Source organism: Tamandua tetradactyla, chromosome 11 (assembly GCF_023851605.1).
Source record: "Tamandua tetradactyla isolate mTamTet1 chromosome 11, mTamTet1.pri, whole genome shotgun sequence".
NCBI lineage: Eukaryota > Metazoa > Chordata > Mammalia > Pilosa > Myrmecophagidae > Tamandua > Tamandua tetradactyla.
The window spans coordinates 6,136,912-6,153,432 of NC_135337.1; the positions used below are offsets into that span (position 1 = coordinate 6,136,912).

The following is a 16,521-nucleotide window of genomic DNA, read 5'->3' on the forward strand; positions in this document are numbered from 1 at the left end:
TTCTTAGAACATTTGCATCAATTCAGAAAAAGAGATAAAAGACAATAGAAAAAGAAATAAAACGAAAACAGAAAAGAAAAAAAAAAGATTACACCTACCATACCCCTTACCCCTCACCTTCATTGATCCCTAGCATTTCAAACTAAATTTATTTTAGCATTTGTTCCCCCTATTATTTATTTTTATTCCATATGTTCTACTCGTTTGTTGACAAGGTAGATAAAAGGAGCATCAGACACAAGGTTTTCACAATCACACAGTCACACTGTGAAAGCTTTATCATCATTCAATCATCCTCAAGAAACATGGCTATTGGAACACAGCTCTACATTTTCAGGTTTCTCTGGCTTCTTATTTCTGGCTTCTGCTGCCTTATGAGGCCACCTGTCAGACAGGTTAAGGCCACACTGATTCAACTTGACCATATCTTCAAAAGGTGCTATTTATAAAAGGGGTCATACGCACAGGGATGCGGACTAATATTTGAATCCTTCTTTTGTGGGGGGCGTGATTCAACCCCCAGCATTCTTTCTGCTTGCTTTGTGTCTACTTTGCCCTTCTTTTGAAGTTTCTTAAAGTGAAAGGTCACATTATTGATTTGATATCTTTTTTCTCTTTTAGTGTACATGTTTACATTATAATTGTCCCTCTAAGCACTGCTTTTGCTGTATACCATACATTTGGCATATTTTCATCTATCTCAAAGTACTTTCTAATTTCTCTTGTGATTTTTTTTTTGCCAACTGAATATTTAGGAATTTGTATTTAATTTCCATGTATTTATAAATTTCCCAAATTTTCTTCTGTTATTGAATTCTAACTTACTTCATTGTGGTTAGAAAACTGATTTTGCAAGATTTTAATCTTTTAAAATTTTATTGAGATTTGTTCTATGACCTAACATATGACCTACCTTGAAAAGTGTTCCATGCACACTTGAGAAGAATGGGTATCATGCTGCTGTTGAGCGGAGTTTTCTGTAGAGTCTGTTAGGACAAATTGTTGTATAGACTTGTTTGAGTCTTGTGTTTTCTTGCACTTTTCTGCCCAGTTGTAGTATTCATTACTGAAGCCTCTAGGTATTGCTAAATTGTCCATTCTCCTTTTACTTCTGGCATTTTTTCCTTCATGTAGGTGCATATATATTCATAATTGTTCTCTCTTCCTATGGATTGATGCTTTCGTCATTATAAATGTCCTTCTTTATCTTTAGTAATAATTTTTGTCTTAAATCTATTGTTCAATATTAATATAACTACCCAGTTTTCTTTTGCTTAATGTTTGCAAGAATCATCTTTTTTATCCTTCTATTTTTTTATCCTTCTATTTTTAATTTACTTGCATCATTAAATCCAAAGTGTGTTTCCTGAAGACAGCATATAATTGGATCATGCTTTTTGTCCATATGCCAGTCTTTGCTCTTTGACTGGAGTGCTTAATCCATTTATCTTCCATGTAGTTACTGATAAGGTAGGATTTACATCTGTGATTTTGCTATTTTCTATATGTCATATCTTTTTGTTCTTCTGTTCTTCCATTACTGCCTTCTTTTGCATTAAATAACTATTTTAAAGTGAGCCATTTTAATTCTCTTATTTCTTTTGCTTTATTCCTGAGTTATTTTCTTATGGCTACCACAAGGATTGCAATTAACACCATAACTTAAAACAATCTGCATTAATACCATCTTCTTTTTTAAATGGTAAACAGAAACTTTGCTCCAATATAGCTTTATTACTTCCTCCTCCTTTGTACAGTATTGCCGTATGAATTACATCTCTATACATTATAAACACAACAACTTTATAATTATTGCTTTACATGTTTATCTTTTAGATCAGATGGAGTAAAAGATTTACATTTACACTGCCTTTTATATTTACCTTTGTGGTTATGTTTAAAACTGTACTCTTTATTTTTTCATGTGGATTCAAATTATTGCCAAGTGTTCTTTCATTTCAGCCTGAAGGACTCCCTTTTTAGTATTTCTTGTAGAGAAGCTCTCTCCAGTGAGTAGTTCTTTCTTCTTTTTAATTTGTTTATCTGGGTCTTCTTAATTTTTCTCACATTTTGAAGGATAGCTTTGCTTGGTATAAACTTATCTGTTATCAGTCACTCTTCCAGCACTTTGAATATATCATCCCACTTCCTTCAGGCCTCCATGGTTTCTGATGTGAAATCAGTTGTTAATCTTATTAAGGAATGCTTACATATGATGAGTTATTTTCTCTTGCAGCTTTCAATATTATTTCTTTGCCTTTGTCTTTTGAAAGTTTGACTATGTTGCTATAAGTGTGGGAATCTGAGTTTATGCTACTTGGAGTTTGTTGAGCTTCTCAGATGGGTAGATTAATGTTTTTCATCCAGTTTTGGAAGTTGGCAGCTATCATTTCCTCAAATATCCTTTCTGCTCCTTTCTCTCTCTCATCTCCCTCTGCTATTCCAATTATGCATATGTTGATAAACTTGATGGGAGACCCACGAGTCTCTAGGGTTCTGTTCACTCTTCTCAGCAGTGGCCCAATCCCATCCTTTCTCCTTCAGTGGTTCCTGGGCTGCTGGTTTTCATAACTACCAATGAGCCGAGGTGTTGATTTTCAAAATGGCCACAGAACTTGGGAGGAGGGAGTGGGAATAAGGCAAGGGAATAAATCACCACAGCATTTAATGTTTTTACTGCAATTCAGTCATTTTCCTTGAACAAACATTCCTTAGATTGTTATAAACCTTTGATTAATTTCCAGAGTTCTGAAAATTTGATTATAGCAATTTTTGCCAGTGTTCTAATTGCTTGATAAAGTAGCAGATTTTCAGAGGTTCTTACTCCACTATTATCAAGTGATTTCTCCCTTGTAAGGATTTTAAAGACACATCTTGCAGAACCTCTCCATTAAAAAATAAAACTAAAAGTCTTAAGGGTATGGTCCCAAAACTACTTCTTGGGAAGCCCAAGGTTAAAAAGGCCTTATCTTGAAGATATCTTCAGATGTACATTTTGATTAATGGAGTGGATTATAAATTGATTTATAAAAGCCCACAAAGTTTTTAAAGAATTATACTAGCATATATTGAAAGAGGCAAGGCAGTACAAAATGAAGAGCTCTTTAAATGGCCAGATTTCCACAAGCAGAAGCAAGCTTGGAAAATCACTCAGCTGTAAATTTGAGCTATCTTATACATAAAAAGAAGAATGATTCAGAAGACAAAAGCAAGGGATCAAGAGCTCAGAGGGCAAAGCCAAGAGACACACAGAACAACTTCTAAAGAGGAGAACTGAGCCGTTATATTAAAGCAATCTGGCAATATGGGCTTAGCTAGATTTCAGAATTGCTAAGGAGCAGTGACTGCTATATGCTTCCTAGTTTCCTGTCTAAGAAACAAAGAGTTCTTTTTCACAATTGCGTGTTGTGTATAAGAGAGACAGAAAACTTACCACTTTTGTTCACATTTATTCAGAGAAAAAGGAGTGCGCTCAACTTGCTATACTCAAGGAATACCCCTAAATAGCCTCAATCACACCTGGACCTGATTTAAATGATGAAATCCTGGACTTCAATTGATACCACAATGGGATAAGCCTTGGGAGTTGGAATGAGGGCATTTTGCATATGGTAAGAATGTAAACCATTGTAGCTAGACTGTGGGCTGTAGCAAATGTTATTTTTCATAGACAGTCACAACAACATTTCCCATCTCACATGCTTTCATTACAGCGTTACCTTGACATTCTTCCCATTGAATAGTATGGTCTATTTTCCCTTCCCCTTGAACCTAGGTGTGGACATTTGTGTGTCCCTCAACCAATAGAGCAAGAAATAAGTGACACTACATGACTTCCAAAGATAGTTTTTTTTTCTTTTTTCGCATGGGCAGGCAAAACCTGGGTCTCTGGTGTGACAGGCAAGAACTGTGCCTGCTGAGCCACCATGGCCCACCCCTAAAGCTAAATATTTGAAATGCCATACGTTACTGCTTTGTTCCTCAGGGTCACTCACTCTTGGAACCCAGCCACCATGTCGTGAGGGAGCCCAAACAGCCCCACATGGAGAGATCACATGGAAAGGCCACGTGTAGGTTTTCTGGTTAACAGCCCAGTTGAGATCTTAGCCAACAGCCACCATGAACAATAAGACATGTGACTCCTGACATCTCCAGATAATTATAGACTTCAGTTGTTGAGACACTCTCAACCATCAAGGCTTCCCAGCTGAGTCCCCAGACAATGTGGAGGAGAGACAAGCCATCCCTTCCATGGCTTGTCCAAATTTCTGACCCACAGGAATCATGAGCTATAATAAAACAATTATCATTCCTTAAGCCATAAGTTTTAGAATGATTTGTTATGCAGCAATAGATAACTGGAACATATACCTAAACAATATGATTTTAAAACTTGTGCCTGGTTATTTGGGTTATTTATTTGTTATGCTGGGTATTGTAAGCTTCGCTGCCATGACCATTCTTGTGCATTTCCCCTAGAATACATGAAAGAGTTTCTCCTAGGTGTGTACCTAGGAGTAGAAATGCTGCTCAAATTTGCAAGATAATCCCAAAATGTCTTTCAAAGACATTCCCACCAACAAGGTATAAGAAATCCTGTTGCTCTCGCAACTCAAGGCCATCACACTGGCTGTTCCATCTGACTAGAACACTCATCCCCCAGACATCTGCACAACTTACTCCTTTATGCCTTTCAAATCTTTCTCAAATGTACAACTGTTTAAATTGAAAACTACCCCACCACCTCCACCATCACTCTCAATTGTCCTTACCCTCTTTCTATATTTCTCTTTTTATAATACTATATAATTTAATTAATTACATTTAATGCTCATTGTCCATCTCCCCCAGTAGGATGTAATCCACCACAAGAGCTGGAATTTCTGCCCTTTTTTGTTTACTGCTACATTTGGAGGACCTCAAAGAATATCCTGTACAAAGTTCAGGCTTGGTTAAATTTTATTGAATAAATTAATCTTCATCTTTTTCAACTCTTTAATACATTAACAGACTTTGTAATTGTCGAACAGAAAAATGATAGTTCATTTATCTTTCCTTGTCTTCATTTATCTTTCTGCCTTCATTTATCTTTCTTTGATAAAAATGAGGGTGAATATTTCTTCATATGATTATTAGCTTTTGTGAAACAAACTCTTGTTCATGGCATTTATTCATTTTCCTTTTTATTGAATTGTAGATATTATATAATATATAATCTTGCTACTAATCCTTTGCCAGTTATGTGCATCCAAAATATCCTCTCTCACTTCGCAATTTTTCTTCAAGATGTTTGGCAAACAGAAATTTGTTATTTCAATGTAATCAAAGTTATGGTAAATTATTTTTCTGTCTCGTTTAAGAATAAACCATTCTTCTTATGCCAGAGCATTGGTGCTGGGGAGCAATCCTTTTTAAAACTTTTTTTTAATGAAAAGACGTGAAAACTTGACTACATAGGGATCTGTGCATGAAATTCAAGAAATTGCATAGTTTCTTTGGGTCCCTCCATAGAGATAAGCTCACCCACCCCCAGATCCGGGGCCTCTTTCTCTTATTCAGCCTCTTCACCTTCACCCCTCAAGCAATATAATGAGAAATGACACCATTAATCACTCCCTAAGAACTGTCAGGTGAGCAAAAGGTGGGAGGAGGTGGAAAAGAGCCCAAGGGAATGGGGTGCAGTTTAGAAATACCAGCAGGTAAGAATACCCCTCCCCCTGTCAGGAAAATATGGGCAAGTTTCAACAAAGAAGATTAAGGGGCACTTGAGGATTTCAAATGTAGCAAAAGGGATGGTAATAATAGGGGGGAAGTTAATTACTAAAGGAAAGCTCAGGCTAAGGAAGAAAAAGCTATGCTTTTGAAGAAAGAAACACCCTTCCCAGATGGGCACGATTGAGGCAGAGGGGAGTTCAGGTAACCTCTGTGTCACTAAGAAAACCAGTGTCTGGTGTGACCTGCAGATCTAGAAATGAGTAGGAGCATGGAGAATAGGGGACAGAGAAGGGCATGGCAGTTGTTTGAGCCCAAGGGTATCCATCATGAGTGTTCTGACCTTAACACTGTCGCTTACTGATCACAGGCTTCCAGCGGACTCCTGGGCTTCACATCCCAAGGATAAAATGAACTTTTCCTTTGTGGAGGAAGAAAAAGGAAGATTCAAGATAGAAGCAGCAGAAGATGCCTCTGTCCATTTTTTGTGAGATTACCAAGGCTGTATCAGTATCAGCTATAGGGGTTTCTCAGAGTGTTGTGTTCTCTTTGGCTGGATGACTCCTTAAACCTTATTAGAAATGTGCAGATATGACCTCTTGAGAATATTTGGTTTTGACATTTTCTGTCATCTTTTCTAGAACAGAAGCAATAACCAATCACTGCCACCAGTGCTCAGAACTTTGGTGAACCTCCTCCCTGCAAGCAATCCTTCTCTATCCCCACATTCCCTTGGCATCCCAGAAAGACAGCCTCATCATGAACACTGGACTCATTGCCAAGAGAGCTGGATTCTGGCCCCAATCCTTCATTTCTTTAGCCTGATCAAATTATTTCATCTCTCTGAGTCTGCTTCCTTATCTACGTAACAAAGGAGTGAGTTGGCCCCTTGAAAGTTCTGAGATGAACTAGGAAACTGAAAGACCATCAGGTAGAGGGACTGGAATCCAGGCCCATCTTTCATCCTGTTCCTTCTGCCACAGGAGCATATAAAATGAACCTGTTATGTCCTGCCTCCCAGAGGAAGCCCCTCAGGGGAAAATTCCCCAGTCTCTCAGACATCCCCAGAGTTGTGATGGGGCCATGGGGAGAATGATAAATTTCCCCTCAAAGGGTCCCTGCTTCCTGCCTGCAGCCATTTCAGGAAATGTAGCCCTTCAAGCAAGCAGACAACAGCTAAGGCACTGGTGGTTTTAGCCTTGATGGAGAACCTTTCAGTAAAGGGAGCCTGTCTTAGTTTTCCGAGGCTGCTATGACAATTACCATGCAACAGATTGGCTTAAACAACAGAAATTTATTGTCTCATGGTTTTGAAGGCTGAAAGTCCACAATCAAGGTCTCAACAGGCCATGCCTCCTCCCCAAGTGCGCGGTTTTCTGGTGCTGGCTTGCCGCGGTCCTTAGGGCTCCTCGCCGTCCGTCTCTGCCTCCGTTACATGGCTCTGGGTCCAGCTGCTGCTGCTCGGTTGTCCATGTCTCTGTCTGGAGTTCTTTTTCTTCTCAGGACTAGAGCCACATGGATTAAGGCCTACCCTGATTCATTCTGACTCACCTGAATAAGATCTTTGAAGACTCACAAAATAGATGTATTTCTAATAATAACATCTGCAATGGTCCTATTTACAAATGGGTTCACATCCACAGGAATATGGATTAAGATATGAACATGTCTTTGTAGGAGACATGATTCAATCCCCAACAAAGACCTGTGCTCAAATTGTTCACAATATGCGAAGCCCCTCAGGCTCTGGCTTAAGACCCTGCACACATGGCAGTGCTGATTCAAAGCACTGTGGTGGGTTAAATGAACACAGGACATGTGGGGGTGGGGAGAGGGGAGCACAACTCCTGCTTTCAAGGAACACCTAGTCTAGTAAAGAAATCATAGATTGTGCCCTTGAGATTCTTCAAACCTAATGGGCTAGGCAAAGATCCTGCTTCAAGAAGTCTTCTCCCAGGAAGTTTAAAAAGGTCCTGAGCTCAGGAGGCCCCTCTGATGGGGCATACTAGAATAGGGTCACCAGATTTTGCAAATAAAAATACAAAACACAGTTAAATTTGAATTTCAGATAAGCAAAGAATATGTTTTGTAATAAGTATGTCCTTCCAATTTCTGGACATAGTTATACTGAAAAATTATTTGTGTTTATCTCAAATTAAAATTTAACTGGATGTCCTATATTTTATCTGGCAATCCCAGACAGAACAAAGTCACAAGGCCTGTGTTGGTTAGAATCTGTTGTGTACCCCAGAAAAGCCAAGTTCATTAATCCTCATTCAGTATTACTGGATGGGAATTTTTTGACTGTTTTCATGGAGATGTGACCCACCTAATTGTGGGTGGTAACTTTTGATTAGATGGTTTCCACGGAGATGTGTCTCCACCCATTCAAGGTGGGTTGCTTACTGGAGCCCTTTAAGAAGGAACCATTTTTGGAAAAAGCTTTAGAGCCCACACAGCCAGAAGCCTTTGGAGATGAAGAAGGAAAATGCTCCAGGGGAACTTCATGAAACAAGAAGCCCGGAGAGAAAGCTAGTAGACATTGCCATGCTTGCCACGTACCTTTCCAGTTGAGAGAGAAACCCTGAACATTATCAGCCTTCTTGAACCACGGTGTCTTCCCCTGGATGCCTTAGATTGGACATTTTCATAGCCTTGCCTTAATTTGGACATTTTCACAGCCTTAGAACTGCCAACTTGCAATTTAATAAATTTCCATTTTTAAAAGCCATTCCATTTCTGGTATATTACATTCTGACAGCTTGCAAACTAGGACAAGGCCCAAACCTAAGTTCATGTATGTGGTAATATGCAAACAGGTAGAGATAAAAGAAAAAGAAGTCATGAACCAAGTCATAATGCTGAGGAAACAAAAATAAAAAGTAACTTACAGTCAGCATGGTATAAAGATCGATTGTGATGATAAATGCCAGCTATATGATGAGACTGAAAACCACTGATTGTACACTTTGGATGGCTGTGTGCTATGTTAATATTTAATATATCTCAATAAAAAAGAGTCTACATGGTAAAACACAAGAAAAATATATCCAGATGGAAACAAGCAGGGATTCAATATGGGATAATACAAAAATTAAATAAATATGAAGGCAGTCATTAATGGAAGAATTGAGTGGCAAAAATAGATAAGATTACAAAAGAAAAATTGACAGAAGGAAGTCCTGTATTATCAGTAGTGACTTTAAACATAAATGGCTTAAACTTTCCAGTCAAAAGGTAGAGATTGGTAGAACAGATAAGAAAAGCATGATGTTGTCTTCAAGAGACTCACCTTAAATTCAAAGACATAAGTAGGTTGAAACTAAAAGGATGGAGAAAAGTGTACCATGCAAGTAGTAATACAAAGATAGCTGGAGTTGCTGAACTAATATTAGATAAAATAGACTTTAGGTCAAAAACAGTTACGAGGGACAAAGATGGTCATTATACACTGATAAAGGGATCAATGCAACAAGAAGACATAACAATTTTAAATATACATGCACCTCACAGTAGAGCCCCAAAATGTATAAAGTATTGCAGATTTAAAGGAAGAAATAAGTTGTTCTTCATTAATGGTAAGAGACTTTAATACAGCATTTTCAATAATGGGTAAAATATCTAGACAAAAAATCAATAAAGAAATATAAAACTTGAATGATATTATAAACAAACTAGACCTAGTAGACATAATCAGAACACTTTACTCAACAACAGTAGATACACATTCTTCTTAAGTGAACAAGGACTGTTCTCCAAGATAGACCATGCGCTAGGTTAACAAAATAAGTCTCAGTAAATTCAAATATATTGAAATCAATTCCTCATATTTACAATGTGCCTTCCCCAACCACAATGGAATGAAACTAGAAATCAATAACAGAGGGAGAAATGGAAAATTCACAAATATATGGAAATCAAATAACAAACACTTAAACAACCAATGGGTTAAAGAGGATATCACAAGAGAAATTAGGAAATATCTGAAGCAAATGAAAATGCAACATGCCAAAACTTATGGGATCCAGCAAAGACAGTGCTGAAAGGGAAATTTATCATTCTAAATGCTTATATGGGGAAAGAAGAAATAGGCCCAGCTCCTGGGCTGCCAAAGGATGATGCACACACAGATTGGTTCATGCTTTGGTAACCCCACAGAGTCATCAGTTACCTATCAAACCAAGCTCCAGTAGTTACTTGCAAGTGAAGTTAAAATATCCCTAGAGGTGGCCCTGAACCGAATTCTCCAATCCTCTCCCCACTTATATCTAGCTTAGTCCAGAATGGAAAAGTGGGACTGAATGCTACAAACTGTTTGAGGATAACTGACTTGAAACCTGGGTGTTGGGAATACAACAGTGAACAGAACAGGATAAAATCTCTAACCTTATGGAAAACACATTCTTGTGTAAGGGGGATGGAGGAGACATAGACAATAAATCAAATAATGCATACATTCAGAGCTTCATCTCAACAAAAAGACACTTTTAGAGAGGAGCAAGCTTCCCAGAAATTTAAATGTCTCTATGACACATGAAACAGGTTAGAATTCTCCATGAAGGTTCTAATAAAGCAACATTAATTCTAAAAAGACAACTCCATACACCAAAAGTTGAAGAAGTTGAGGAAGGCATCAGACTTCAATTAAAGATGTAAATAAGGTTGATCTTATTAGAACCACGACACTTAAAGCCCCCAAAATGTTCTTATGTCAATTAAGCCTTGAAGCCCAAGGGTATTAGTTTCTCCAAGAACAACCAGGAACTCATAAAGATCTTCAATTGCAAGCAAAATAATTCCATTACCCTACCTCATAATGTCTGTGCACCTTTTCAGCATGAAGCAGTGAGAACAGTCATCTTCCGAATCCCTCAGTAAACAAGAAAATGGAGGACTGTAACTCTGCAGCTGCTGTGGTCACCTATCAGCGCATTTTCCTTTACAATATTTTAATTGTAAATGTACTTTTAGTTTATCCCTCTCCCTTACTTGTTATCTTATGTTTCACATCACTGCTTTAACAGGCAACAATCTATTTGCTCCTGCCAGTCTTTACATCAAGTCCTTTTTCAGTTTAGTCTCTTTACATGCTATCTTATGCTAATGAACTATTTACAACAATACTGTAAAAAGAAAAAAAAGAAGAAGAAATACTTCAAATCAGAGACCTAATCTCAAAACTGGAAGAACTAGAAATTGAAGAGAAAAATATACCCAAAGTGAGCAGAAGGAAGGAAATGACAAAAGAATAGAAGGTAGATATATGAAACAGAGAATTAAAAAAAGAGAGAGAAAGAGTTAACAAACCCAAAAGTTGGGTCTTTGAAAAGAACAATAAAATTGACAAACCCCCCCCAAAAAAAACCAACAAAGAAAAAAAGTAAAAAAAACAAAAAAAAAACCAACAAAGAAAAAAGTTAATAAAAAAATTGACAAACCTTTAGCTGGACTGATAAAGAAAAAAGAAAGAGGATGCAAATGACTAAAGTCTGAAATGAAAAGGAGAACATCACTACTGACCCTACAAAAGTAAAAAAGGACTAGAAGAGAACAACGATATGCTAACAAATTAGAAAACCTAGATGAAATGGACAAATTCCTAGAAACACACAAAAAACTACACTGAATCAAGAAGAAACAGAAGATCTCACCAAACCAATAACTGGTAAAGAGATTAAATGAGTAATCAAAAATCCCTCATCAAAGAAAAGGACCAGATGGCTTCACTGGGGAATTTTATGAAACCTTCCAAGAAGAGTAAATGCCAGACCCACCAAATTCTTTCAAAATATTGAAGAGGAGGGAACACTCCCTAATTCATTCTGTGATACCAACATTTTATCATCATACCAAAACCAGATAAAAATATCACAAGAAAAGAAAATTAAACACCCAAAATATCTCTTATAAATAAAGATGCCAAAATCCTCAACAAAATACAAGCAAACTGAATCAGTAGCACATTAAAAGAATTATATACCATTAAAAGAATTATACACCATGATCAGGTAGGGTTTATCCAAGATATGCAAGGGTAGTTCATCATAAGAAAATCAATTAATGTAATACCCCACATTACCACAATGAAGGAAAAAATCACATGATCATCTCACTTGATGCAGAAAAGACATTTGACAAAATCCAGCACCCCTTCCTGATAAAACTAAGAAAATAAGAAATAGAAGGAAAGTCTTCAACATGATCAAGGGCATATATGAAAAACCCTCAGCTAATAGCATTACTTAATGGTAACGACTGGAAGCTTTCCCTCTAAAATCAGGAACAAGACAAGGATGCCTACTATCAGCAGTGCATTCAACATTGTACTAGAAGTTCTAGCCAGAGGAGTTAGGCAAGAAAAATAAATAAAAGGCATCCAAATTGGAAAGGAAGAAGTAAAACTATCCCTATTTGCAGATGGTACAACCTTACATGCAGAAAATGCTAAAAAATCCACAACAAAGTTTCTAGGGCTAATAAATAAACTCAGTAATGTGGCAGTGTACAAAATCCAACACCCCAAAATTAGTAGTGTTTCTATACCCTAGTGTGAACAATTTGAAGAAGTCAAGAAAAAAAAATTCCCTTTACAATAGCAAATAAAAGAATCGAATAGCCAGGCATAAATCTAACAAATTGTAAAGGACCTGTACACAGAAAACTACAAAACATTGCTAAATGAAATCAAAGAAGACCTAAATAAATGAAAGGAATTCCGTGTTCATGGATTGGAAGACTAAATATTGTTAAGATGTCAATTCTACCCAAAGCAATTTACAGATTCAATGCAATCCCAATCAAAATTCTAACAACCGTCTTTGCAGAAATGGAAAAACTGATCATCAAATTTATATGGGTAGCCTAAGGGGCCCTATAAAACCAAAGCCATCTTGAAAAAGAAGAACCAATTTGGAGGACTCATACTTCCCAATTTTAAAAGTTATTACGAAGCCACAGTAATCTAATCAGAATGTTGCTGGCATAAGGACAAACCCATAGGCCAAGAGAATTTAATTGAGAGCCCAGAAATCAACCTTTACCTTTATGGCCATCATCTGATTTTTAACAAGGGGACAAAGGCCACTCAAATGGGAAAGATAGTCTCTTCAACAAATGGTGTTGGGAAAACTGAGTCTCCATTTGCAAAAGAATGAAGGTGGATCCCTACCTCATATGATACATCAAAATCAATTAAAAATGTATCAAAGACCTAAATATAAAAGCCAGAACTAGCAAACTCCTAGAAGAAAACATAGGGAAGCATCTTTAGGATCTTATGTTAGACATTGGTTTCTTAAACTTTTTACCTAAAGCATAAGCAACAAAAGAAATAAATAAATACTTTTGATAGTACCTCGTCAAAATTAAAAACTTTTGTGCTTTAAAGGACTTTCTCATGAAAGTAAAATGATAACCTGTATGATGGGAGACAATATGTGGAAAACACATATTCAAGAAGGGTTTAAAATCCAAAATATGTAATAAAACCCTTCAGCTCAAGAACAAAAAGACAAAGAACCCAACTGAAAAATGGACCAGGGTGGGCCATGGTGGCTCAGCAGGTAGAGTTCTTGCTTGCCATGCCAGAGACCCGGGTTCGATTCTAGTGCCTATCCATGCAAAAAAAAAAAAATGGACCAAAGATTTGAATAGACATTTCTCCAAAGAAGATATATGAATGGGCACTAAGCACAATAAGCTCAACCATCATTAGCCATTATGGAAATGCAAATCAAAACCACAATGAGAAACCATTTCACACCTACTAGAATGGCTACTATTAAAAAATGGAAAATTGCAAGTGTTGAAGAGGATGTGGAGAAATGGGAACACTTATTCATTGTGGGGGGGGACATAAAGTAGTACAGCTACTATGAAACACAGTTTGTCCTTTCCTCATAAAGTATAGAATTATCATACAACCTTGCAATCCCACTTCTAGTTCTCTACCCACAAGGATTGAAAGCAGGGACTCAAAGAGATATTTGTACACTGATGGACATAGTGGTTTTATTCAAAATTTCCAAAAGAAGGAAGCAATCCAAGTATCCATCAACTGATGGATGGATAAACAAAATGTGGTATATACACAAAAGGGAACATTATTCAGTCTTAAAAAGGATTGAAGTTGTTATACATGTGACAACATGGATGTACCTTGAAAATATCTTGAGTGAAATAAGCTAGACACATAAGGACAAATAGTGTATGATTTCACTGATATGAAATCATTAGGATAAGCAAACTCACAGAATCAGAATCCGGTCACTAGGAGACAGGGTGGGGATAGGGAATGAGAAGCTAAGGCTTAAAATGTGCAGAGTTCCTATTTGTAACAAAGGAGACGTTTTGTAATGAATAGTGCTGATGGTAACAGAACATTGTGAACATAATTAACAGCACTGAAGTTTATATCTGAATGTGGTTAAAAAGGGAAATGTTAAGTTGTATATATGGTACTAGAATAAAACTTTTTAAAAATCCATGGAATTGCACAATACAGACAGTTAACCCTAAATTAAACCATGAGCTATGGTCAATGGTACAATTATTAAAATGTGCTTTCATCAATTATAACAAATGTATCACACCAATGCAAGGTGTTAATAACAGGGTGGTGTTCTAGTCTGCCAAAGCTGCCAGAATGCAGCACACAAGAGATGGACTGGCTTTTAATAAAAGGGGATTTATTTAGTTAAAAATGTATAGTTCTTCAGAGGAAAGGCAGCTAACTTTCATCTGAGGTTCTCTCTTACATGGGAAGACACAGGGTGATCTCTTCTGGCCTTCTCTCCAGGCCTCTGGGTTCCAACAGAGCTTTCCCCAGGGTGATTCCTCTCTGCATCTCCAATGGTCTGGGCTGAGTTGCAAATGCTGAGATGTTTAAACTAAGCTGCATTGAGCTCTCCTTCTTTCTTTTGCATGGTCAGGCACCAAGAATCGAACCTGAGTCTCCAGTATGGCAGGCGAGCACTCTACCTCCTGAGCCAGCATGGCCTGCCCTTGAGCACCCTCTTTTAAGCCTCCCATGAATTAGATTAAACATCACTCATTGTGGAAGGCACTACCCTTAGAGACTGCAGATGTAATCAAACACAGATGAGTTTCATAGGCTAATGACTCAAACCCATAGCAACAGAACTAGGCACCATCACCTGGCCAAGTTGACACCTAAATAGGTGGTATATTTTACATGACTGCTCTGTAAACCCACAACTTCTCTCTGAAAAAAAAAAAATCATCTGGGTGCTGTAGGGTCTGGTGAGCTGTCCAAGAAAGTAAAGGTCATCTGAAATGCCTCAGACTCTGACCCATCCTCATCACAGGTTGCTGCAGGTATGTCCCTGTGGGGCAGGCAGAGTTTGGGAGCCTGGGAAGAAGGAGGTCCAGGGTCTTGGCAGCCTGCTGCCTCGACTGCTGTCAGAGCTAGGACAAAAAATACAGTGGAGAACTGGGATCTCAGTTAGGGCCCACAGGAGAAGCGAGTGCTGAGATCCAGGGGAATGCAGATGGGTGTCCAAGGGACAGGGCTTTCAAAATGAAGAGTGATGGGAATTCTTTTTGCCAGAAGAGAAACTTCAGTGAGAACACCGTTGCTATGCGTGCTGGTAGCGCGGGAACCTGAGAACTAGGGAAGCTGAAAAACAGGAAACGGGTGCAATCCGCAGCTGAAGACACAGACTCCAAAGATTGGAACTTCCCACAAAGTTGGGTCACTGAGGCCAGAGCAAGGCTGCCTCCTCCTAGGAGCCTAGTGAGCACTGCACCAGGAAGCCCCCAGGCAGATTTCCGGCCCCCACCCCCATGGACTCCCCAGTGCCCACCATACCCCTGGAAATAGTCCTAGGCCCTCTGTCAGGCCTGTGATGCCCATAGACAGGCAGCAAAACAGGAGAGACCTCTCCAGGCCAAGAGTTATTCAGCTCCATCCAATCTCTGATCTTCACCAGACCTTTAAACTCAGAACATCTCCTTCTAAGGGAGGTCAGAGGTTTCACCTTCTAAGAGGAGACCAAGATGTAGTCTTTGGAAGGGTAGCTTTTCAGAGACAGTTTTAGCAACTTAAGTGCGAAGACTACTCAGCTTCTTCAAGCCTGAGGTTTGAGAATGGCCAGTACTTACCAGTTTACAGACAGGAGGCTGAAGCCAAGGGAACTGCCTCACCCCAGCCTACCCCTCTACTCAGCCTTCCTCCAGCTCCGCTCTTCCTGAACTTAGGGCACTAGGCTCTGGGCCTTTTGGTGTCCCACTGTGAGGAAGGCTAACACCACCTGATCACAGAACATCAAAGTCAGAGCCAGCTTTCCCCACCGCTGAAAGTGGCACCCATGGCTGCCTGCTTTGAGGAGACTTCTGGCAGATATGGGTCAGCCTTATCGACAACAAAGTACTATCGGTACTATTATTACTATTTACCCAGCATGCTAAGCACCTTATACACTCTCTCATTCAATGCACAAAATACACAGTTCCCGTATACCCACCAGACTCCAGCACATTGCCCAACTTCCTACAATTATTTGCTTCCATGTTTGTCTCCACCACCAGAGCGAGAGGTACCAGGCCTGGGGGTATCCTCCTTGCTGAATCCTGAAGACTTGCTACTACGCCTGGGCTATCATAGATACTTAAAGTTTTACTGAATTCATGCTTAAGTCCTTGAATTTTATACATTTTTGTCTACCCCAGACCGTTTGGCACCACATATGGGAAATGCACGGTCAAGGAGAACAGGAACTTAATTTTACCCACCAGCAGCTTAACTTAATAGAGCAAACCAAAAACTGCCCCCTCTTCTCCCACCTCCAT

The 16,521-nt window shown here is 38.6% G+C and overlaps 1 long non-coding RNA gene across 3 annotated transcripts in view; it reads right to left on the bottom strand.

The window, feature by feature from the left end:
* Positions 1–16,521, bottom strand: part of LOC143649811 (uncharacterized) — a 127,093-nt gene that overhangs the window by 110,038 nt on the left and 534 nt on the right. The window lies entirely within an intron of this gene.